Below are 26,582 nucleotides of genomic sequence, written 5' to 3' on the forward strand. Positions count from 1 at the left end.
GAGATGAAAGATCTGTACTCTGAAAAATATAAGACATTGATTAAATAAAGACAACACAAATAAATGGAAAAGTATTTCATGTTCATGGATTGGAAGAATTAATATTGTTAAAATGTCCATACTTCTCAATGTCATCTACAGATTCAATGCAATCCCTATCAAAATACCAAAAACATTTTTCATGGAACTAGAACAAATAATTTAAAAATTTTTATGGAAACACAAAAGACCCCAAATAGCCAAAGCTATTTGAGAAAGAACGGAGCTGGAGGTATCATGCTCCCTGACTTCGACTATACTACAAAACTACATTCATCAAAACAATATGGTATTGGCACAAAAACAGACACATACATCAATGGAACAGAATAGAGAGCCCAGAAATAAACTGACACACATATGGTCAATTATTCTACAACAAAGGGGGCAAAAATATACAATGGAGAAATGACAGTCTCTTCAATAAGTGGTGTTGGGAAAATTGGACAGCTACATGTAAAACAAAGAAACTAGAACATTTTCTCACACCATATGAAAAAATAAACTCAAAGTGGATTAAAGGCTTAAATGTAAGACTTAAAACTTCTAAGAGAAAACAGGTGGTAGCTCCTTGACATCAGTCTTTTTTTTTTTTTTTAATTATTTATTTATTTATTTTTGGCTATGTCGGGTCCTCGTTTCTGTGCAAGGGCTTTCTCTAGTTGCAGCAAGTGGGGGCACTCTTCATCGCGGTGCGCAGGCCTCTCACTATTGCGGCCGCTCTTGTTGTGGAGCACAGGCTCCAGACGCACAGGCTCAGTAGTTGTGACTCACGGGCCCAGTTGCTCCGTGGCATGTGGGATCTTCCCAGACCAGGGCTTGAACCCATGTCCCCTGCATTGTCAGGCAAATTCTCAACCACTGCGCCACCAGGGAAGCCCTGACATCAGTCTTAATATTTTTTGATCTCTTTCCTCAGCAAGGACAAGAGAAAAATAAACAAATGGGACCACACCAAACAAAAAACCTTTTGCACAGTGAAGGAAATCATCAGTAAAATGAAAAGCCTGCCTCCTGAATGGGAGAAGATATTTGCAAATGATATGTCTGATATGAGGTAAATATCTGATTAAAAATGGTCAGAGGACCTGAATAGGCATTTTCCCAAAGAAGATATACAGATGGCCAACAGGCACATGAGAGTATGCTCAACATCACTAACCATCAGGAAAATGCAAATCAAAACCACAATGAAGTATCCCCTCACACCTGTCAGAATGGCTGTCATCCAAAATACAAGAAATAACAAGTGTTGGCGAGGATGTGGAGAAAAGTAAACCCTCATGCACTGTTTTTGGGAGTGTAAATTAGTAAAGCCATTATAGAAAACAACATGGAGATTTCTCAAAAAATTAAAAATATTATTACCATACCATCTAGCACTTCTGCTCCTCAGTGTTTATCCGAAAAAAAGAAAACACTAATTTCAAAAGATATATGCACCCCAGTGTTCATAGCAGTACAATAGCCAAGATATGGAAGTAACCTAAGTGCCCACCAGCAGATGAATGGATAAAGAATATGTGGTATATATTATAAATACAGTAGAGTATTCCTCAGCCATAATAAAGAATGCAGTCTTGCCATTTGTGACAACATGGATGGATCTGTAGGGTACTATGCTTAGTGAAGTAAGTCAGGCAGAGAAAGACAAGTGCTTATGCTTTCACTTAAATGTGGAATCTAAAAAAACAAAACAAAGAATAAATATAACAAAACAGAAACAGACTCACAGATACAAAGAACAAACTAGTAGTTGCCAGAGGGGAGGGGGTAGGAGTAGGGGCAAAGTATGTGAATGGAATTAAAAGGTACAAACTATCAGTTATAAAATAAAGTCACAGGCATGTAATGTTCATCACAGACAATATAGTCGATATTGTATAATAACTTTTTATAGTGTATAATCTATAAAATATCAAATCACTGTGTTGTACACCTGAAACTAATATAATATTGTAAGTCAACTATACTTCAGTTTTTAAAAAGCCTACTATTATAAACATGTTTAATGACTTAATAGAACAGATGGATAAACAGATATGGAATTGAGCACATAAATGAAAACTACAAAAGAACCAGAAAGAAAATTCTAGAAGTGAAAAGTATAATAGTTGAAAATTAAAAGATGGGCTTTGTAGCACTTGGAACACTACAGCAATAAGATTCAGTGAACCAAATGAAATTAATAGAAATTATACTAACCAAGAAAAAAAGAGAAGAAAATTAAATTAATAAAATCACAAATGAAAGGACCTCACTATTGACCTTAAGAAATAAAAGGAATTATAAAGGAATACTGTGAACAACTGTATGCCTGCAAATTAGATAACTTATATGAAATGGAAAATTTTAAGGAAACAAAATATTAATGTTTATTTAAGTTTTGTATATATCAAAATATTAAGAGCAACTATGAATATTTTGGTTGATTTTTTTCTTACTTGGAATTTTTTATTTTGCACAATGAATATGTGTTACTTGTGTTATGAGAAATATTTAAAGGAAATTTAGAAAATAGGGCATGTTAATCTGTTTAGTTTTGCGTGCTTCTCTTTGTTTTGATTGGGGTGTTAAGGAAATAACATTTGCTAAATACGAGTAATGCCTTGCAGGAGAAACTCTGAAACAAACTTTACATCCTTTTAATGTGTATAACCTGTGAAGGCTTAAGTGTAAGTTTCCATGTATTCATTACATGCCAGTCTATCTCAAGAGTTCAGTGATTCAAGGCAATAACCCTGAGCACTGTGAGGAGACCTACTGGCAGTCTGAATAGTCACACTTGACTAACCAGAGAGAAAGTCTTTTAGGTGTGAACACACACACACACACACACACACACACACACACACATTCCTCATTCTTTTCTTCTTCCTCTTTTCTAAGTTCATCTCTAAATAATTAGTAGGTTTGGAATCTCAGACAAACTGATTACCCGGAACTCAGAATCCACCTACAGGGCAAGTCCCCCTCCCTAATGATTATATTCATTAGATTTGCACTTCTGATGGAAGAACAGTTTTCTGACTTGGGTTTTGTATTATCTGAAATTTTACTTAAATAATACCTGTTTCTGATATAACTTGAAAATATCTGAGTCTTATTATCTTGCTTCAAGTCCCTTTTCATTGCATTTTTAAAAATCACAAACCAAATTACAAAGTATTGGAAAATATTTCTATCTTCGGTAAGAAGTCTTCACTGAAATTTCTTAATAAAGAAAAAACAAAAAGGAGAATTAAAAAATACAGGTCAAAACTTCACAAAGTATGCTTTATACATTTCTCTCCACTCAAATTCCATTTCACTTGGCAACTCCAAAATTACTTCTTTTTTGCTCTCTTCCTCTCACGCTTAGAGTCAAGGGTACTCTTTCTGCTCCACCCACTTTTTGATGCCTGTCCTCCCACCTTCTCACTCCCTTCTCTTCCTCAGTGATACCTCCATGCCTTTCCCAATGTAAAGCAATTACAGCTCTAGTGTTCTCTCAATGTTCTCTCTTCCGTATACATCAAATCAGCAAAATCAAGGCTTAAGATTAAGTAGTGGGGGTTGAGGGGCTGGGTGTGAGCATGAAGAGACCCTCCTTAGAAAGGATATGCATTCCGGTGCTTTTTTTTTGTAGCCCTGTTACAGCTATCAGTTTGCATGAGCTCTATCATGCTATATATCTGGAACTTTATATTTCTAGGTACATGAATAGTGATGAGTTGAATTCTCTTATGCGTATTCTTGGCCTTCCTCCTCTGCTTTTCAGGCAGTGGGAGGGCAGGTGCTTGGCTACAGTATAATTACATTGTGCATCCATCAACAAGTCTCCTCTTACAACCTTGAAACAACCCCAAGGAGTTTGGGAGCAATGGAACAAACATGAATTGGACCTAAATATAAAAGGGAGAAAATATTTGTTTTATTTATTTATTTATTTATGTTTTAAGGATAAAGTTATTTACATTCAACTGCATCATAAAATAGTAAATTTCTTTAATATTCATGAATCATTAGCTTGGAAGGAAATTTTAAACGTCATGCATCCTACCTTTGCTTTAATTCTGATCCAAAGTAATAATATTATTAAATAATACTTTTGGGAAAAGATAAAATATTAATTGTCAAGAGCATTATACTTTCAATTGGTTCAACTCCTAATCATATAATGTTTCCAGTATCAAACAGAGACCACAGTATTCAAGTCATATGTTAAGGAAAATTTATTGACCCTCAGAGAGATGAAGTTTAGTGATTACAGTATAAATACGTGTAGTGGAGGAGATTAAGGTAAATTTGTACTTATTCAAGAGTATATTCTGGAAGATTTCTAAAACGGTAAAACCTTTGCCTTGTGTCTGACTTTTTAAAATTAACACTTGTTAAATGGAGCACAGGGTGCCATATGGTGTGTGGAGGTTCAACAACAGACCGCAAGAGAAATTCAAATAGAGCAGTCTATTACTCACAGGTCCTGGAGGAAGTACACGGCATGTTTCAAGGGGCCACATTGGGAGGTCAAAGCAGAGTGCAGACAGAGGGTAGAACCTGGGGCACATGTCTTAGGGTCCGAGAGTAGAATGCTTTGAGGTTCATGGCCTTCTGGTGAATTGGTCAATTCCAACCAAAAAAGCAGGGTGCTGGTAAGCGCTACAGAGGTCTTTCCTAAGGGGTGCACAGGGGAGGCTGGTGATCACAAGGGCTGTTAGGGAAGTCACTCAGGAACCTGCATTTGCTTGTGACTCGGGGGCTGTTATCTGGGGCATGTGCTTGTGTGAGGGAGCTGACGTATAATGATAAAATTTATTGAAATTTAGTTTACACTGAACACCAAATACAGTGTGCAAGACCAAGACTATGATGTTCTGTGTACATATTTTAAATAACTGATATTTTTACAAGTAATGTAATTAAATTATCATACTAAGATTTTTTTTCTCTCTGAAGGTCATTAAATATTAAGGAATAATTTGTCCATTAGATGCTTGAAATCATTGTAAATTATTTTTATCATAAATCTGCTAATTGTTAGACTATGTATCCAGATATGCGGGCAAATGGTCCAAACCATTTGGGCATATTATTGTAACATGTTATTGGGTTCTTTTTTTTTTCCTATTTGAGATACAGGCTTTATAGCGGTTTTTTTCTTCCTTAATGTGATGCCTTGAACTCTTGCTTCAGAATCACCTGATGTTTTCGTGACAAAAATGTAAATTTCTAGACCTTCCACGGACCTACTAATTCAGAATAATTAGAGGCTAGGAGTTAGAACTCTCCAGTTTTTAACAAGCTCCTTGGGTGAAATTTATGTCTCTAAAGTTTGAAAACTACTGCTCTACTTTGTAGCTCTTATTTTGTTTTTCATTTGCAGTATTTATAGATCATATTGAAAAATTAGTGACTTTGCCTAACTTTAGTTAATTCCATTCTGGAGACTTTGGAAGTAGAATTTATGCTCAAATCTCACCAATCCCTATTTGTAAATCTGTCTCACTCTCTTGTGGTTTCAGAGGATATCAGTGTCTATTAAAACCCATTCATTTGTGTTATTAAGCTCTTAGAGCAAATATAGCATCAAAATTCAAATCATCAGGGTGGTCTCTGAAATTTTAGTGGGTTTTTTTTGTTTTTATATTTTCTTCCAGTGAATTTTTTATATATCAGGAACAAGCTGCTATTTTAACAGCCTGCCTCATGTTTTTCTCTATTGTTTTAGTAATAGAAGCAGAATATATCTTTAAGAGTATACTGTTCTTTGGTTTTGGAAAACATGCACACACGTTACAAAGAGACATTTTAATAGGATTTTTAGTCATGAAATAGTAAAGTAAAAATGCCATTCTAGAAGGGAGAAATTTGAGTCAATGAGAAAATTAGCTACTCTCCATAATAATGTGAAAGCCCACCTTTATTTTTAACTGGGAGAAAACTCGGCAAGTTTCTTAGACATCAGTGGGGTTTCAATATTGGCTAAGGGTATTCCCTTTTTAGCGAGGCAAGCTGTTTCTTGCAACAATAGAGAGAAGCAAGACCAAGGAGAAATATAAAAAGGATCTCTCTGTGGAGGATCAGGGAAAAGTACTCTAAACACAATGCTATCAAATATTCCAGGTGAAAATTTGCTGTTGTGGCATTACATTTTTTCCCCTCACATCCAAAAGATTCCAGTAAAGATTTCTTAATGCCATATCTTAATGTCAACTCTGCTTTGTGGCTCCTCATAAGGCAAACTGCTGTTATAATAGGCACAAACCTTGAGAAGTGGCCCTGTGATTTGTGTGAAGTCTCGTATCATCAGAAAGATGACAAGCAACAGTCAGTACTAAATGATAGAGCATATGATGACTCCCTGGAAGTTTCTAGACTTATGTTCTTTGACTCTAAGGTGCCATTATTTTAAGGTGCACTGTTATTTTATGTGCCACAATGAAAGAAAAATTTCTGCAAATTAAATTATCATATAATGTTTTCTTATAACTTACATTTTTATTTTCTACTTAAGGAAAGGGCCCTTTTAGATTTACCTAAACATAGACTTTTATCACATATCACTCTTGCACATACATAAAAATAAAAATATAAGAAAATAAAATGAATAAAATAGTTCTAAAGCTTCTTTATATTTGACTCTGCTTTCTAAGTCTGACTCTTTGAGTCACTTTTTGACCCAGTCATTGATATCTTGGTCTTCCCAACACTTTCTTGGTGAGGCAACATATCTTCAAAGAGTGCTCTACTATTGATTCTGATATTTTCTTCCAAGCCAATGATGCTAGTTTTGAAGCTAGTGCTTTTCTAATCTTGCTGTGGGATTCATGAGAAAGATTTTGTACAACAAATAGTTACCATATTTCTTCATCAAATTGTCCTTACATTCAAGTGTTCAGAATGTTGAGAAGTTACATTTAGCCAGTTTTGCCACCAGGAATATCTACAAAGTCACACATGTGATGACAGTGATAGCTATTTCATAACTGTTGCCTGGTTGACAATGATTGAAAGATTACATTGACTATAGGGTACATCCTACTTCAGTGATATCAAAATGTGAACAGCTATGCCCCTCATACTTCATAAAATACAGCACTTAGATCATTGGACTTCTGTCATGATTATACAGGATGGAGACTTAGGGGTTTTAGTTGAATACTAAAGGAAGAGTATCCCTCCCGCAAGGCTAAAGAATTTGGGAATATACACAAGTTATAATTGTATTCATTGAAATATTTACAATTGTACTTACAAATACATGTATTTTTAAAATATGATTTATCCTCTTTACCAAAAATGGTTTCATCATAATAAATGAAATGTCAGCTTGTCACATTAAATTATAAATTACTATCTCCTTAGTCCTCTAAGTGTCCTTCACCCTCATTATGACACTGCCTTTCAGAGGTAAGGAACAGGAAGACTTTAATGAGAACTTCAGCTAATGTAATAATTAGAGAAAGTTGAGCTAATTAAAAATTATGCAAAGACTAATTTAAATGACTCATGCCTAAATCGTATGGGTTAAATGGAGGCAATAAAACTTTAAAAAATACAATATATTCTACTATTTAATTTTAAATCACATTAAATACTGAAACACATGCAAAAATCATATCATTGATATATTTATTTTCTTCCACTTAGAACCAGAAATTAAAATATACTTCATAAATGGAGAGAACATGAAGATGTGCTTTACAGTCCAATTATAACACTCAGAGCACACATACTTCTTTAACAAGTAATACTTTACATGATTTGTTGTCCAAAACACTGAAGTATTACATTCGCCCAGATTTGCCACCTGGAATGCCAACCCACACACACGTGATGACAATGACAGCTACTTCTAAACTGTTGCCTGGCTAATCTGTTATAAATAATCTAATGTACACAATCTAGATAAGTTTTCTTAAGGTAGTTGAGAACCAAAAAAGAAAACGTAACTTCAGGAAATCTGACTTCCAAGACGTTGACTCAATTCTTATATCCTTATTTACAGTGATCAAGGTAGCTGAACAGAATGCCTAGGTGGTAGGTTCTTGTTCTTCCATCTCCTACACAAAGACAGTTGATACAGAGTTTTCTTCATTTCTGGCTGCAGGTTTTTATATTATTCTTCTTTCTCCTCCTTCAATGTCCCCACAAAGCTCAAAATATTAAATAATATGTATATAAAATAAGTTCAGCAGAAAGCAATCATCAAGATTGAGTTGTATTTGTATAGAGAAGAGAAAAATATACCATTTCCCCCTTTTTTTCTTTAAGTCTTCTACTAGGTTGGTTTTGTGGGAACAAATGGATAGGACTAGAAAAGAAGGGTCATCAAAATTTCTGCTCAGAATCATCTCATTTAGATTATATGGGATATTTATTCACATGCAAACTTTTATAAGCAAATTGGATTAAAGTCTGTCTTTGAAATTATTATTATTATAATAAAATCAATTGCGAGAGGTTCAACATTAGCAATTAAGCACATCCAGGGGAATGCAGTGAGGATGATGAAGGATATATGGACACTATTGCATGAATAACTTTTAATAGATCTGGAGAGGTGAATTCTGAAATAGAGAAAAGCATGATCCAAGTTTGAAAATATTGGAAGGGCTGTTGAGCTGTGTTACTCTAAGAGACTTTGAGACGGGCAATGGACAGGTGGGAATCATAAGGATGTGGATTCAAGGTCCACTAGAAGATCTTTGTTACATTGTCTCAGATTTTATCCAGTTGTGTGTCAGAGAGTGAGCTCCCTATTCCTGGGGAGTGTTCAGGAAGCTCTCAGACCTCCTTAGAATTTTGTGAATTATTATAGCCAAGTGATATTTTCTAACAAGTCATTTGGAGCAGGTCATCGAGAAATGGGTGTTGAACAGAGCATATGACAGTCAGTAACAACATGAGAGATAGTAAGGGCTAAATAAAAAACTTTTCCGTCAGGGCAGCAGACCTTCATGAGCCCTAGACTCCAATCTCAGTTCTGCCACTAATTTGCTCTGTGACCTGTACCAGCTTCTTAATCTATTTTCACATAAATTAGGGCTTTGAATGTATGATTTGTAATTTTCCTTCCATCTTATGTATACCTTCCTTACATTTTTAGATAAGGTTGACCCTGTTGGTATTTATCCATGGATACAGCACCCTTTGAGCCCCACCAGCACCAGCCCTGGATTCATTACAGATCATAGGACAGTGTGTCAACACCAGCTCTGACAAAAACATTCAATGCAACTTGTAGATATCAAAGAAACATGGCACAATTCGGAGGGAAAAATAATGAGGAGTAGTTGAGGGTCTCCTTTAACCTAAATAGGACAACAGTAGCTTTAAATAATCTAGCTAGTGTGGCAAAAACTCAGATTATACCTTTAAAAATATTATTATTATTACATTTAATAATCTTAAAATCATTTGCATAATGATATTTAGGTACAAATATCAGCAATGTCAATCAATTTGCTTAACAATGATTACAACACATGTCATTTAAATGGAGAAGTATTTGGTAGTCCTTACATTTGTTCTCTGGTAATGCCTGCATTGGACTGATATAACAAAAAGAGTGTTTAACTACATCTATTATTTTTAGTTCTATATTTGCTAATTAATATCTCAACATTCAGAGTTTTTTTTCCCTTTGTGCAGGCTGATGTTGACATTGTACATGGTACCTTTCTCCAGAATGACTACTAAGTTGATTCAGCACTTTTCTAATAAAAGGAGAAGCCATCAAAAGAGGAACTTTAGCAAGTTTCTCTAAATTACACTGTCTTTTTCAGGCTACTTAGATGAGCAAAAATAATGTAAAAGAGCATGGAAAGAAATTGTATTTCTGTCAGGTAGTCTAGATGTGTCATAATAAATGCCTTATCAGCAGGGTAGGACTAAAATAAAATTTATTAGAAAACAGGAAGTAGACTAAGAAGAAAACTTTATTTTATAGTTTCCAAAACATCGACTTACTATTTAAATTAGGTGTTACTCTCACTGGTTTGAAATTTAAAAAAGAAATGAAGGAAGGAAGGGAGGGAGGGAGGGAGGAAGAAATACCATCTTATTTAGTAAATAATTGATAAATAATAAAATATAATCACTTGGTGTTTATATATCATTTAAGGAAACTCTGAGAACTGGTAAAAGTATTTTTTATAAATCTTACAATTTTGTCTGAACATAGCATCATTAAATACAGAGTTTTTATAATTAGATATTTTATATTTAAAACTCATTGAATACAGGAAGTTTGACACTAAAATAATTCTTTAACTTCATCACTTATGAAGCCTGAATATCATGCAAGGAAAAATTAAAAATCTGAAGTAGAAAAACAAAGGTCAACGGTATTTTTCTCTTAAAGTAACTTTCCAGTCACATTGGAAAATAATGACAAGTCCAAATAATGTTATGTTGAAAATGTGTCCCTATAAAAATATATGCAAAAAGAATATTTATACGCATGTACACATGTGCTTTGAGTAAATAGGTCACAAATGACACAGAAAAACAGTATTCTTTAGATATAAATATACAACCAATATTTTATATTTATTTTCTGATAAAATAAATATAAATCTGTTTAACTCTGTCTTTGTACCACAGTCAATTAAGATTTATTTCTGAAAGAGTATTTCTGAAAAGTATACAACTAAATACTTGCTTCTCAGTATTTCCTAGCTGATACCAAAAAAATGATTCCAAGACTATAACTATAAAATCCCTCTGACTTAATTTTTATGTCATGAATCATAGTAAAAAAGAATATTACTAGATTTGCATTATTAGGCACGCAAATAAATTGGATATTTGAATATACCAGTGGCAGAAAGGTTTTCAAAGATCTGTTATCATATCCCAAAAGACAAAGTTGGGAAATTGCACACAAAAACCAGGACCAAGGAGAGAGACTGGTTAAGGAAATCCATCAAAAGGATGCAAACAGGGCTTCCCTGGTGGCACAGTGGTTGAGAGTCCGATGCAGGGGACACAGGTTCGTGCCCTGGTCCGGGAAGATCCCACGTGCTGCGGAGCGCCTGGGCACATGAGCCATGGCCGCTGGGCCTGCGCGTCTGGAGCCTGTGCTCCGCAACGGGAGAGGCCACAACAGTGAGAGGCCCGCGTACCGCAAAAAAATAAAAAAAATTTAAAAAAGGATGCAAATAGCATATGAATCCAAGTATGTAACTTTTCAAATATTTAAAACCAAAGAGAACAAAGAAACAAAGCCAATGGGAGAGGTTAATACCACTAGGTTCAGACAAAGCCAATGTGTGAATCAGAGGAAGTGGATTTTAGAGATTTCCCTCCTGTTCTTCATAGAGCCTTTCCTACCTTAGTAGCCAGACACCTATCTTGTCAACTGATACTGACAGACTTGGCTTCCAGTGAGAGCTTTGGCCTCGCTCCCCACACCACATTCCAGGAGCAGGAGGAGTTCAAGAGTCTTTGGGGCCACTCTGCTACAGGGTGAAGCTTTTTTTTGGACACTGGTCTTTTTGGATTCACCTTTCTCTGGCTCCTCCCCTTCTTTAACTTTCAAATCTAGATTGATTTTCCTTACATTTTTTAATAAACTTTATTGAGAGGTACCATGTATATAATAAAATGAATATGCCCATTTAAATACCATACAATTTGGTAAATTTTGACATAGGTGTATACCTATGTAACTGTCATCTCATTCAAGCTATAGAATATTTCTATCAACCCAAACACAAGTTCCCTTGTGCCCTTCCCAGTCATGGCCCCACCACCACCCCATACCTTGCGCCTCAGGCAACCATTGATAAGCTTCTGGTCTCTATAGATTAGTTCTGCCTTTATCTAAAACTTCAAAAATACAGAGTCATGTACTATGTATCCTTTTGTGTCTCACTTTTCTCACTTAGCAGGATGTTTTTTAGATACATTCATGTTGTTTTGTTGCAGTGGATTATTCCTTTTTGTTGCTGAGTAGTATTTGTTATATTAATATGGAAATTATATTAATTCATTATATTAATATAGAATAACCATATGTTGCCAACTATCACTTAGTATAACAAATGTTGTTGAAGGTGTGGGGCAATTGGAACTCTCTACACTGCTGGTGGGGCTACTTAGACGGTACAACCACTCTAGAAAATAGTTCGGCAGTATCTTACAAAGTTGCATGTATGCTTACTATATGATCCAGCAGCTCCTTTTCTAGGTATTTATCTAAATAAGTTAAAATAAATGCCCACAAAAATGTTTATACATGAGTGTTCATAGCAGCTTTACTAATTAGATTTGTTTTACACACTTTGGGTAAGGTAAGGTAAATTGGACTAGGGCTACTTCCCACTTGGGAGGGGCTTCCTGTTTTGAGAAAGCTGTACAGGATTCAGATTATCACCAAGGAAAAGAAATCACCATCCAGGTCTGTCAGGGAAAAATTAATGACTTTAAAACAAATAAATAGCAGTCAATCTAAACCAAGTCTCTCGAGTGATCTAACCCAGCTATCTTCATATGGGAGTTTGGGTTAAAGCCTTTGCTAATAATAAAGAGGGAGATTTTCACCCACTCTTTCCTTATCTTCCTCAAAACACAAATTTTGGCTTCAGGATCTTGGCCAAATATCTTGGCTGTCTCATTCTATCTATGAAGAGCCTCTCTCCTTTGCCTTCTAAGTAATCTGGTTTTCGTTTTTTTTTAATCATTGAATTCCTAAAGTAGTGAAGTACAGTAGCACCTTGACAGATAAATAGAAAACTACTGTTGGATAGGTGGAAACCTGAGAAACCCTTCAAATCAAAGTGTGTATGCAGATACCTACTTGCATAAGGAAAAACAGCTATTAATCCCACTAGCTGGCATACTCTTGAGAAAAAAGTACACCTGTAATCTCTGAATCATCAATATTAATGTAGCTCACAGGCATCCTTAATATAAAAGTTATTGGGTCGTACTGGAAATCCTACTTTCTGATCCACAGTTGTTCTGTTTTATCTGGTTGTCAAACCTGGTCATTCACTGAAGGAGAAGGAAAGCATTTTATTGCATTTATTGAGGGGTTGAAGAAATAGACATTGTATTGACTTCTGTTCAGTTTTCTGATAACAATGTATTGTAAAGAACAGTTACCTCCTTTAGTGAGTCAGTCAACTTGACAGAGCATCTCTCTACCTCGTAAATCACAGTCCATCATTTTGAAAACTATACTCTTTCAAGAGTTATTTCTGTTCCACAAAAAGATTAATATAGATTAAAATAACAGCAAGGAAACACAGCTAGAAAAGGGAATCCTACTTATCTCAGACCTTGTCTCCTACCTATTTCCAAGATCAAAGAGCAGACTACTCAGGAAACCTAATTTAATAGGTCACCTTTCCCTTATCTTCATTCTGGCTTTTTTCACTTGTAAAGGTAAACTCTTCCAGAGTTCTTGTTTGTTTGTTTTCTTGCTTGCTTCCCAGCCACCTCTGGTCTCTATTTTTCTTTACACCTTTGCTTCGCTTTATCCCTTTTCATCATTATTTTCATGCTAAAATGGCCTGTTGATTAAAGTGAGAAACAAATGAAATGGAACTCTTTGTGAATGGCTGCAGATGGGCAAATATAAAATAGGAAGTTTGGTCCACAGCTTCTTCTAACGTAGATAGCGTAAAGAAAACCAAAGAGCCGGATGATTTCAAGCTCAACCAGATGAGACCAGATAACAACAATGCTCTCTGTACCACCTCAAGCATCTCTTGTCTCTTTAAGGGTTTAACCCTAACCTTCCCCAGTCTAGCCATAATTGGCTCTATCCTGTAAACAACTCGCTCTTTCCTCTTCATGGTATTCTATCTAAATCAGTAAATTATAGAGTTGGAAAGATTCTAAGTAATTAGGTAGCAATTTGAAAAGAGTGACTAATGGATTATATTTTCAGTTTGTTAGTAGGAAACAAGCTTCCTGCTTTTGTTAACTTTTTAATCTTGATCATTTCAGTAGAGATGGGAAACACATAATATGACTTTATAAGTTACCTGTGACTCTTTGGTTGGTAAAACTATTTTACTTGGGCACGTATTATTACATGGGTTATTTAAATTAATAGGTCATTAAGGCACAATTTCAGGAAACTTCAATGTCTCCAAGAGATTTTGGAAGACTTAAATGTCTAATCACTCCCCAAATAAAAGAAGAATGAAAAGAACCCAGTTTTTTTGTTTGGTTTGTTTTGTTTTACTTTGATGTGTTTGATTTTAGCATGAGATTAGAAGCCACACTGATAAGCAATGTGCAACATCAAAACGTAATTAAGAGCTTTCCAGAGAGCCATGCCAGAACTGAAATACTGAAGAGAGAACTGATACTATCCCTGATCTGTTTTGGGGAAATGGATATTTTGAACTGACATTGGAATGGTGTGTCTTTGTTGAATTTAAAGAGCCAGTGAATGGGAGCAGAAATAGAAGTGGCACACATTCTGTTAGTACCAAGGAATTAGGGCTATTTTCATTTCTCATTCCTTCCTAAATAATAATAACAGCCCTATTTTTAGGAACAAGAATGAGTCTCTTATTTAAGTTGAAATTATTTTTTCTTGTGAAATCCCTTATAATTGTATTAACTAGGAAAAAATATATTGAGAAAAGTAAAACTTTGAAATGAACTAATCAAAGGAGAAAACTGCATGTGGCATTATTAGAGCAGTAGTTAAATACATTAGAATTATATTTAAGGTGGGTAAATGAATTTCAACTCACTTTAAAACTGATTTGAGATTTGATTTTTTTTTTATTGATTCATGAATGCCAAGAATCAGAGGGGTAAGGATATGGATTGTGCATAGTTAAAACAAAGATATTTTTGTTATACTTTATGTTTCAGTGCTAAAGTCTTTAAAATGACCTTATTATGGTTATGATTAAATTGTAGAATGTAACATCAAAGATTTTGGGAGGAAAAACTCTCTCTATTAAAAATATAGTAATCATTTAACTTTTCCCTAGCTTCAATTAACAGAGGTAACTAGGGGGAAAACCCTTTGAAACATTACTTCTTTATTAGTGTTAATAGAATAGTATAGACCTTTGCTACACAAAGTATGGTCTATGGACCAGCAACATCAGTATTATCCAGGAGCTTATTAACAGTGCAGGATCTCAGACCCTACCCCAGACCTTCTGACCAGAATTAACATGTAAACAAGATACCCAGGGAATTCATTTGCACATTAAAGTGAGAGAGACTGCTATAGACCATGGCACTGTAAGTAAGTACTGTCCAATAGGACTTTCTGTAATGATGGAAATGCCCTGTGCCTGTGCCATTCAATACAGTAATCAGTAACCACATTAAGCACTTCAAATATGGCTAATGACCAATAAAGAACTGATCTTTTTGTTTTATGTAGTTTTAACTAATTCAAATTTAAATAGACACAGGTGGCCAGTGGCTACCACATTATATACAATGCACCTTTAACTTTTTATGCAGATGTATTTATGAGAATAACATGTGACTCCTGAAACTCTGGGGCATTTTTTCTTTTCACATCATTTGCCTTTGTAAGTCATAGGCTTATAATACATTGATACTTCTAAGCGTTGTTTATTTGTATATCACTTACACTATTCCTGGTATGTATTTATCATTTTCTACCACAGTTATTTGTTTACATGGCTGTTATCCACCATGTCCCACCATCAATCTAACCCCAAGAAGATTAACTGTAAGCCTCTCAAGAGAGAGATCATGTCTTAATGATCTTTGTATTCCCATACACCCAGTCCCAAGTTTGGCATGTATGAGGTATTCAATGCAGTCTCATGGAATTGAATTGGCAAAGAAATAAACCCATGGGTATTCATTTTAATAAGACTTAGAAAAGCATGGGATTAAATTTAATGTTACATTATCTTAGACAATATCCATTAGCATTCATCCCACCAAAAAAGAAATAGTCAAATAAACAGAAACAATAACAACTATAACAACAATAAAATCTTGCATAGCTGAATCAGTTTTAGTCCTTTCAAGTCAGGCTGATGTAAGGAAAATGCTGATGCAGGTTGGTAAACATTACACGTCATGGCCAAGTTATTTATGAGTAACATGCAAATCAACATTTTGTACTGTCAGTTCTAAATTGGCAAGAACATAGAGTTGGACTTGGGACACGGAAGGGATGCCTCCCTGAGCGGGTGACTGGCTGAGATGCCGAGACTGGACAGCTGAATTCTCCAAGTCCCAAGCTAATATGAGCTAAAAAAAAATTAGCTGCAGAAGAAAAATAACCCTGGGGTCACTAGCACCAGGTGGGTAGCCTGACCCTCATGCCATGGTGGGAATATCCAAATGCTATTCTGACAAGCAGAGCAAACAGCCAGATAAACAGCGTGGGATGTGAGCAGATGGCTGTGTAATGCCAACTTTTTTTTTTTTTTTTTTTTTTTTTAAGAGAAGGGGCATACTGCTTGTGGCAATAATGGCTTCTGACTTTGGACTCAACAGTCCTCCTCATCACAGTTCTCAAATCATGTGGCTTGTGAATAAACTATTACTTTACTAACTCCTTGTACTTTGCTCATTTACATTGTCTTGTGAACAAAGATAAGTCTACTTTAAGTTTTGAATTATCTGTACCTTTATTTGAAATCACCAGACATTAGGAGAATGCTATGTTATTTTGTTGATGAATTTCATACTCAGAGTTCATTCTTTAGTAAGTCCCCAATATTGGGCTTCCCTGGTGGCGTATTGGTTGAGAGTCCGCCTGCCGATGCAGGGGACACGGGTTCGTGCCCCGTTCTGGGAAGATCCCACATGCCGCGGAGCAGCTGGACCCGTGAGCCATGGCCGCTGAGCCTGCGCGTCGGAGCCTGTGCTCCTCAACGGGAGAGGCCACAACACTGAGAGGCCCGTGTACCGAAAAAATAAAAAAAATAAGTCCCCAATATTTATAAAGAATTCTGGCAAAAAGAGGCCTTTGCTTATTTATTTTTTAAATCTTTTACTCTGGAAAATTTCAAACATATTTAAAAGTAGAGAGAGAATTATAAAAATCCACATACCTATCACTCACCTTCAGAAATGATCAACATCCTTATTTCATCTCTCTTTGTTATTTGAATGGAGTATTTTAATCCAAATTCCACCATGCTATTATTTCATCCATAAACACTTCACTATGAATCTCTAACACATAAGGATTTAAAAAATTAAAAAATGAGCAGCAATACTATCACATTAACAATTTCTTCTTATTATTTAATATTCAGTCCTTTTTCAGTTTCCCCTGGCTATCTCAAAATTATCTTTGTACAGTTGGCTGGTTTTGAATCATATCCAAGCAAGGTACAAATTGCATTTATTTGATGTGACTCTTAAAATATATGTATTTTCTGTATTCTTAAAAAATCTTTTTTCAAAGTTGTGGTAAGGACACTTAACATGTGATCTACCCTTTTAACAAAATTTTAAGTGTACAATACAGTATTGTTAACAATAGGCACAATGAGCAAATCTCTATAATTTAATCAACTTGATTAATTGAAACTTTATACCAATTGAATAGCAACTCTCCACTTCCCTCTTCCCTCAAGGTCTTGGCAACCACCATTGTACGCTCTGCTTCCATGTCTTTGACTGTTTTAGTGTATGGGGAAGAAAAATAAATTTCCTTTTACCTTTCTGAGTTCTTAGCTGTGACTACTGTATTTTAGATTAATAAGGGAAAAACAAACAGAAATTTATTAACCTGTATACTTTGTGTACACATGGGAGATGCCCAGGGAAGAATAAGTAACTCTCAGAGGTAGGCTAAGCCATCACTTTAAATATTATCTTCAGCTAAATAGAAAAAAGAGAAACTTTGAGGGGTAGGGGCAGGAAACCGTTACCAGGAAAATCACAGTAAACGAGGAAGGTAATGTTTGTTATGCAGATCTAAGTTGATGCCTCCTCCATTGGTAAGATTCTCTTATGATTTAGAGTCATCCTTCTATTCTTATTGTAGAGAGGGAGACACCCTCACAAACAGAGATTTCCTTTACACATGTAAATTTCCCTTACAAAAGGATAACTTCTCCTCTGTTTTCAGAGCTTCTCCTGTGTCTGCTGTTTGTCAAAATAATCAGCTCAAATAATCCTTATGAGCTGATAATCCAAAATATCCAGTGAGGAATATTTTGGGGTGAAATATTCTGCTACCTTTCATTAAATACCTGAAACCAGTGGAATCATGCAGTATTTGTCCTTCTGTGACCTGTTCATTTCATTTAGCATTATGTCCTCAAGGTTCATCCATGTTGTCACATATGGTAGGATTTCCTTGTTTTTGAAAGTTGAATAATATATCCATGTATGTATATACCACATTTTAATCGATAACAATTCTCTCTTTTAATTATGTGTATTTATTGAAGAAATTAGGTCATGTGTGCTGTAAAATTTCCTACATTCTGAATCTGACTAACTATTCTTGTGGTGTTCTTTAACATGTTCCACTTCTATCTTCTGTTACTTATTAATCTGTGATCAGATGCAGAAATCTATTAGATTCAAGCTCAAAGCCTTTTTAGCAAGAATTCCGCATTGTGGCTCTCTGTCCTGTTATTGCATCACACCTGAAAGTTCTTCTTCATAAAGTAGGTCTCTGAAAATGGAGGCTAATCAAAGTGGAAGTCCTCAATCAAAGAATATTTGAAGCTTACTGAAGGATTAAATGTGAAAATGGGTTCCCATGAGAGTTTTTCAGAATATTTTTACTATAGGAGAAGATACGCCCTAGAATTTTTAATTATCTCTAGTTTATAGGATTTTCATAATTTGGGAGAAAATTGTATTAAAACAATAACAAAAAAATGAATTTCCATATCCGTCAGATGAGCTGTCTATTTCAAAGGGAGCAAATGCATGAATGAATTTGGAGAAGTGCATCAGAAAGACAGATCTCAAACTTGGTCTGTGGTTGCTCCATGGGGAATGGGATCAACAGCCCACTTAAAATTTGATCTGAATGTAGAGTGGTAATGCCACACATACACATACCAAGAGGGTATGAAGAGATTTATTATGCACAAAATGGGGCTTTCTGGGGACAGCAGGGAAGGCTCTCCAGCAGGTCTGAAAATGGCTTGCAAGAGTAGGGAGGACACTAACTTTGATTTCATTGTAGTTAGGGGGCAGCAATGGAGTGAGGATTCCTCTTGTGTAATTTGAACTTGCTACATCCTGGCTTTCTTATGGGCTTTCCCAAATGTGGGGCTAGAGGAGAAAAGACAGGGTTGGGGGTTGGAAACTGTTAAAATCAAATATCAAAGACAGAGTTAAACTCTTTACTACAAACCTAAATTTGTTGTTTAATTTTATGTTTGAAAAATACAGTGAAAAGGAGAAACTAAGACATTTGGGGGTTTTGCTTTTCAAGATCTGTCTATGTAAGTACACATATATAGACAGATATAGGTATATATCTTTTCAAGATCTACGTGTATATGTATATTTAAATAATAACCGTAACTAAACTTTATGGCACCACTTCTGTGTGCTGGACACTAGTTCTTTATTTGTATTACCCATTTATTACAACATTCTTAACAACCATATGAATTGCCTATTATTAACCCCGTTTTACAAATGAGGAAACTGAGATTCAAATACATTAAGATACTTGCTCTAAGTCATATAGCTAAAAGTGGTAGAACCAGGGTTAAAATCCATATGGTCTGGCTGGAGGCAAGAAACCGTCTTAGCCATGATGTAGATACTAGTGGTTCCCAAACTCTGCAAACATAAGAATCACCTGCAGGGCTTGTTAAAGCACAAATTGCCAGGTAGTTCCCAGCTCCAGCTTCTGAATCAGCAGGTCTGAGATGGAGCATGGGAAATTGCCTTTCTAGTGAGTTCCCAGGATGCTGCGATCTGAAACAGCACTTTGAGAACCACTGTTAAAATTTTCTCTTAACACAAATTTGTATAGCACATGTGACTCAGTTACCTCCATGGTGATATATCCTCTTTGAAGTTTACGTGACACTGGACTTAACCAAAGCTGTTTAGAGCATACTGCTAATCACATCATAATACTAATCACTCCAAAACTGAGAGAAAAATAACATAATGGTTAAAGGCTTGGCATTAGGAAAAAAACAGAATTTTCTTTTTGATTCTCTCACCAAAGAGCAGTGAAACATTGACCATTTGCTTAATTTTATGACTCAGTTCCCTCATCTGTAAAATGAGGAAGGAAAATAGAACTGTTGTAAGGATTAAATGAGATAATATATATATGAAAAACCTGGCAAGTATTTTAAGTCTTTAGCATGATGTTAGAGGTTGGTTAATGTCCTTACCTTGGGTGCCTAGAGCTTGAAGTTTAATATGGCTTGGCATTTGCTGAATAGTTCTCAATAGTAGTGCAAAAGTCTTAGGAGTTTTGCAAGAACTATTCTTGAGAGTATAAAAATTCTATTTGGTTTATAATATGCTGTAAGGAGATTTAACTTGTAGCTTTGGAAAAGTTTTTGGAGAGCCATAAGCAAGAAAAAGTTAGTTCATAAAATCAAACGTGTATCTTCCATTGTATAGGGGAAGTAGAGGAATACTTCTTTTTTAAGGTGCTCATACAATGTGAATCAAAGTCTTTCAGAGTCCCAGGAACATTTTTGTCTATCTTCTTTAAAAAACTATCTTCTTTAAAAAAATCTACTGATGCTGTGGTCAACCAACAGAGGATCAATTTAGTCAATTTATTTTAAAAAACAATTTCCATTAAAGAAATTGACACATTGTCAAACTAATTGGATGATTGACAACACTTTCTATCTTGCAGTCAGATGTTTTGGCATTATAGCAGATCCTAGAAATTTTGCTATACTGCCCTTACCACTGGAATAAAATGAAATTACTTAATGTTTGGTTTTTTGGTGCACTTTGTGCCCTCTGAGTTTGTACTGCACTGCCCTCTGGAGGAAAGAACTCATCATAGCACATGCATAGTAATTTTAGGAAAATCTTATACTCCATAAGGACAAATTGTGCTTTAAGAATGTGTGATTCATGACAATAGCACCAGAATGTAATCGAAAAATAAACAATTATAATTTATGCTGATATTTCATTTGGCATCATTGAGTATTTTTTTATTCCAAGTATTTTAATTTCTATAACAAGCATAATTAAAATCTTTAATTATGCACGTGTCTTGGTTGGCTTTTAAAATGACTGTAAATTTTTCTATATTTTAGTATATTAATATTTAAATCATGAGTCAATCAAACATACTTTTCTGATAATCAGTTTGCCCCTTTTATTTTGAATGTGCATATGTTTTACTATTTAAAGAATATGTATGTCTTTTTATTCACTTGCCATAGATTTTCACACATAATCAAAAGTTAGTCCTTCACAATAGATATGAGTGTGAAAATTGGTTGTTTGGTTTATAAAAATAAGCTATTCAGATATTTCTTTGGAAAATAAATCTGTTGAACTTGACTGACTGATATAATCAATGAAACCAAGAAAGAAGGATGGGGAAATATTTTAAGCAGATCTAAGTGACTTTAAAATCTTTCTCGAACTTTGAAAATTATTATTTTTAAAAGATGACTGCCACAGAATGAAATTCAGGATGAATTTCACGAGACAAAACTTGTCAAAAATTACAGGGTGACAGTATTATCCATGATTATCCTGTATTATTGTCTAATTTTATTTGGTCTGTATGAAGTTGGTATAAGAAAAGTTACTTCATGTGTTTTTCTCTTTTACTTCAGGCTAGATATCTAAGATTTTGGGGGGCTATGGTCTTTGACCTGAGAACTAAACTAATTTTACCACATGAAAGATGAAAAGAGAAAGAAAGTAGGAATCCTTGGGATTTCTTCTATTTTCCTTTTCTATTCTTATCTAGATTTTTCAACCAAAACAAAAGCATCTGCATGACCCCAGATTGTTAACTAAAGCCCCAAATGGGTAAATTCTTATTTAACACTTCTAAGCTGCCAGTTCAAATAGGGATGGATGACCAAAAAAAACAACAACAAAAGAATGGAACTAAATAGTAAATGTTACTTGTCTCTCATAGCAGTTTTTCTCCTTCTGCCACCTGAAAACTACTCCACATTTCAAGTGTCAGAATCTATCAGTAAATAGGTGACTTTCTATTTACTTTTCAACTATAATTTAGGTACATGTCAAATGGCCAGTTAATAAAAACTAATCAAAACATGAGAATCCATTTCCAAATGACACTACATGCCAGCATTGAGATCTAAAAGAAAGAAGGGAGTGAAGGAAAAACTGAAGGGGAGAGGTTCACTCTTTTTAATTGTACTTCTTTTACTGGGATAGTCAGGTGTTAAGAATACAAGTTAATTTCTAAATTAACAACCTTAAGGCTACAAAACTGTGTTAGAAATAAGTGCTGCTTTTTATTTATCCATTCAATTAATATTTGTTCATTAAATGTCAGCTATGTGCAAATTATAGTGCTGTTATGTGCAAGTTATGGTACTGCCCCCCTTGATTAGTTTAAATAGGAATAAAATAGATAATGCCTTGCTTTTAAATGTGGGACTTTAAATCTCTATTCACTGCTCCTTTCTCCTCTTCAACTGTCAATATCTTCCTAAAATATGTGAGTATTTCAACATTCCAATGGAAATAGCAAGTTTATATAAATCAGAATCAGATGCAAGATTATACCTCATTTTTCAGGTTTACTTACATATTATAAAATTCTTATTTAACAAACCATTAGAGTATGTTTATCTCTTTTCTTCTGGATACAAGCCTTTTATAATAAATGCTCACTCTGCCTGTAGATTCTTTCAATTAATTTATTAAGTCAGGGAATCCCTGTGTCACTATTTCATTATATTGCATTGCCTTTCTAGTGCATTTTAGTTTTCTCATGATAAAGCAAATTCTGAAGTCATTACTACCAATTGCAAATTAGCTTTAATCCCACTCTGACTATTGAAATATTTTAATGTGCCAATAATTTTGTAACCGAATAGTCATGGACTTTATCTGTTAAACACCATAACCTGAATTAATCTAGCTATATATTTGATTTATTTGTATTGTTTTATGATCCCAGAGGGATTACAGCATATTTCAGAGTCCTATCTATGTTCATATTTAGTTTTCTTGTTGCTTAAAATTTTAGGCTAAGACTTTGGCTTTCTGTGATGATTTTTAAAATAAAATTTAAAAGAAAAGTTTTGAGGTTGCTAAAACATGTGCTTGGTATATAATAATGTTGACTTCTGAATACGTGCATGTAAGATTTCTTATTTCCTGATTTCTCACTACAATACAAATATTGCAAATATTGTCACCCCTACCCGCTAAGTATATATATATTTTTTTTTTGCGGTACACAGGCGTCTCACTGTTGTGGCCTCTCCCATTGCGGAGCACAGGCTCCGGACGCGCAGGCTCAGCAGCCATGGCTCACGGGCCTAGGCGCTCCGCGGCATGATCTTCCCGGAACGGGGCACGAACCCGTGTCCCCTGCATCGGCAGGAGGACTCTCAAGCACTGCGCCACCAGGGAAGCCCTAGATAGATTTTTAAAACCAGAATAGGTGAACTTAACGACTACTGAACTTCACATTCAGAGAAGTTGCAGAGTTAAATTCATGCATATATCTGTCCCTCAACCTTCTCGGCTAAATATACATTTTATTAACTGTTTAAAGTACAGTTACTCTGATAACAAACACAAGTGGATTGTACTGAACTGAACTTTGAAGTTTCCTTTGCAAGGGCTTACTGAAGCAGCTGAAAAACTAAGCAGCTGAAAAAATGTACACAATTTCAGGTTCTCATTTTTTTCACTCTCCTTTCAAATACACTACCACCAATAAGCTTAGCAATAGGCAAAATGCTGTGCTATCCTTTATTTTCTTAAACAAGATGAGACTCCATTGTTAACAAGGCAAATCATTTCGTCCTTTGAGGACAAAGTTATAAGAGCAAACATAGTCACTCCAGTGTCTCTGAGAGGAAAAATCTGGTAGACCAGCTGAACTCCATGAAGTATAATGAGGTTGGTATATAAATGTCTGAGAAATAAATTTATTTAATTAATCTTAAGTACTCTATGCCTCTCCAGTCTTTACATTTGGGGCAACTTCAACTTTTGATCAGTAGCTTTATAAAGCTTCTGCTAGAACTAGATATCATCAGCGTAAAGAGCTGTTGTACATCTGTCACTCTTTGGAATTATCTCTTAAGCTAATGATTTTATCATCTTCATTAATGGCTCTAGAGAGGGAGTATAACCCACTAATGCATTTTTGCAGATGATCTAAAGGTAGGAGTTTCAGTGTATGTTAGTTAAAATGAGAAAACTATTCTAATTGACCTTGAGAGCTTAAAGAATGGATTTGATAGAAAAAAAAAAAGATACATAGGAAAAAAACAAGCTGAAAAATATGATCCTCTGAAAAGTAACAAACAACAGTTAGGAGGATTCAGTTAAGTATGAAATAGACAATAATAATTTAGGAAAATATACGCAGAATATTACCTATAGCTGTTTTAGAGCAAAAGTATAAGTGTAATATCCAGCATAAAATTGACACTAATTTAAATTACATATGTGATTGTTTTTTGACTGAGAAAAGCAATTAACAATTAGTAAGTTTTCCAATATCATTGAGAAGTTAGATCTTTTATCAGTTGGAAATTGGTCTTACTTAGCCTCAGGTTAGATTTCCTCTTGATTTTTCCACTTCTAAAATTCAACCCTGGGGTAAAAATCTTAGAGGAAAACATAGGCAGAACTCTTTGACATAAATCACAGCAAGATCCTTTTTGATCCACCTCCTAGAGAAATAGAAATAAAAACAAAAATTAATAAATGGAACCTAATGAAACTTAAAAGCTTTTGCACAGCAAAGGAAACCATAAACAAGACCAAAAGACAACCCTCAGAGTGGGAGAAAATATTTGCAAACGAAGCAACTGACAAAGCATTAATCTCCAAAATATACAAGCAGCTCATGCAGCTCAATATCAAAAAAAAAAAAAAATAACCCAATCCAAAAATGAGCAGAAGACCTAAATAGACATTTCTCCAAAGAAGATATACAGATTGCCAACAAACACATGAAAGGATGCTCAACATCACTAATCATTAAAGAAATGCAAATCAAAACCACAGTGAGGTATCACCTCATACCAGTCAGAATGGCCATCATCAAAAAATCTACAAACAGTAAATGATGGAGAGGGTGTGGAGAAAAGGGAACCCTCTTGCACTGTTGGTGTGAATGTAAGTTGATACAGCCACTGTGGAGAACAGTATGGAGGTTCCTTAAAAAACTACAAATAGAACTGCCATACGACCCAGCAATCCCACTGCTGGGCATATACCCTGAGAAAACCATAATTCAAAAAGAGACATACCACAGTGTTCATTGCAGCACTATTTACAATAGCCAGGACATGGAATCAACGTAAGTGTCCATCGACAGATGAATGGATAAAGATGTAGCACATATATACAAGGGAATATTACTCAGCCATAAAAAGAAATGAAATTGAGTTATTTGTAGTGAGGTGGATGAACCTAGAGTCTGTCATACAAAGTGAAGTAAGTCAGAAAGAGAAAAACAAACACTGTATGCTAAAGCATATATATGGAATCTAAAAAAATAATTAAAAATAAATGGTTTCGATGAACCTAGGGGCAGGACAGGAATAAAGACACAGATGTAGAGAATGGACTTGAGGACATGATGAGGGGGAAGGATAAGCTGGGATGAAGTGAGAGAGTAGCCTGGACACATATACACTACCAAATGTAAAATAGATAGCTAGTGAGAAGCAGCTGTATAGCACAGGGAGATCAGCTTGGTGCTTTGTGACCACCTAGAGGGGTGGGATAGGGAGGGTGGGAGGGAGGCGCAAGAGGGAGGGGATATGGGGATATATGTATATGTATAACTGATTCACTTTGTTATACAGCAGAAACTAACACAACATTGTAAAGCAGTTGTACTCCAATAAAGATGTTAAAAATAAAAAAAATTAAAAATAAAATTCAACCCTGGGAAAAGACAGTCTTTTCAACAAGTGGCACTAGGAAAACTGGATATCCACATGCAAAGGAATGAAGTTGGGCCCTTACCTTACACCATATACAAAAATTAACTCAAAATGGATCAAGGACATAAACATAAGACCCAAAACTACAAAACTTTTAGAAGAAAACACAGGGAAAAAGTTCATGACATTTTTGGATATGATACTAAAGTACAGGCAACACAAGAAAACTAAATAAATTTGGACTTAATGAAAAATAAAAACTTTTGTGCATCAAAGGACACTATTAAGAGAGCAAAAAAAGCAATTCACAGAATGGGAGAAAATGTTTGTAAGTCATAATCTGATAAGGAATTAATATTCAAAATATATAAAGAACTCCTTCAACTCACCTACAAAAAATACCTGATTGTAAAATGGACAAAGAACTTAAATAGTATTTCTTCAAAGATATACAAATGGCTAATAAGCACGTGAAAAGATGTTCAATATTGACTAATGATAGGGAAATGAAAATAAAAACCCCAATAAGATACC

The 26,582-nt window shown here is 34.9% G+C and overlaps 1 long non-coding RNA gene across 5 annotated transcripts in view; it reads left to right on the plus strand.

Annotated features, from left to right (window-relative positions):
- The window catches only part of LOC307191226, a 750,426-nt gene that overhangs the window by 562,607 nt on the left and 161,237 nt on the right, over window positions 1-26,582 (plus strand). The gene's annotated exons all lie outside the window — the stretch shown is intronic.

The sequence above is a fragment of the Stenella coeruleoalba genome, assembly GCF_951394435.1.
Source record: "Stenella coeruleoalba genome assembly, chromosome: 9".
NCBI classification, from domain to species: Eukaryota; Metazoa; Chordata; class Mammalia; order Artiodactyla; family Delphinidae; genus Stenella; species Stenella coeruleoalba.